Genomic DNA, 694 nt, shown 5'->3' with positions numbered 1-694 from the left:
AGTCTTTCTAGCATCTGGTCTATGAATGGTAAAGGAAAATGATCCTTTCTGGTGGCTGTATTGAGCCTTCTGTAGTCAATACACATGCGCCACCCTGTAACTGTTCTTGTAGGAACCAGTTCATTCTTTTCATTATGAACCACTGTCATGCCTCCCTTTTTGGGGACAACTTGGACAGGGCTCACCCAGGGGCTGTCAGAAATAGGATAAATAATTCCAGCCTCCAGTAATTTGGTGACCTCTTTCTGCACCACTTCCTTCATGGCTGGATTTAGCCGCTTCTGTGGTTGAACCACTGGTTTAGCATTATCCTCCAATAAGATTTTGTGCATGCATCTAGCTGGGCTTATGCCCTTAAGGTCATCTATGGACCACCCAAGAGCTGTCTTATGTGTCCTTAGCACTTGAATAAGTGCTTCCTCTTCCTGTAGATTTAAAGCAGAGCTCATAATCACTGGAAAAGTGTCACCTTCTCCCAGAAATGTATATTTTAGGGATGGTGGTAATGGTTTGAGCTCGGGTTTAGGATGTTTTTCCTCTTCCAGAGGAAATTTCAGAGGCTCTTTCATTTCCTCTAAATCCTCCAAATCAGGCTGAACATCTTTAAAGATGTCTTCCAACTCTGATTCGAGACTCACAGCCATGTTGATCTCTTTTACCAAAGAGTCAATAAGATCAACTTTCATGTAGTCTT

This window comes from Arachis ipaensis, chromosome B04 (assembly GCF_000816755.2).
Source record: "Arachis ipaensis cultivar K30076 chromosome B04, Araip1.1, whole genome shotgun sequence".
Taxonomy (NCBI): Eukaryota; Viridiplantae; Streptophyta; class Magnoliopsida; order Fabales; family Fabaceae; genus Arachis; species Arachis ipaensis.
The sequence above is the reverse complement of the archived record's forward strand: the minus strand, read 5'-3'. Positions refer to the sequence as shown.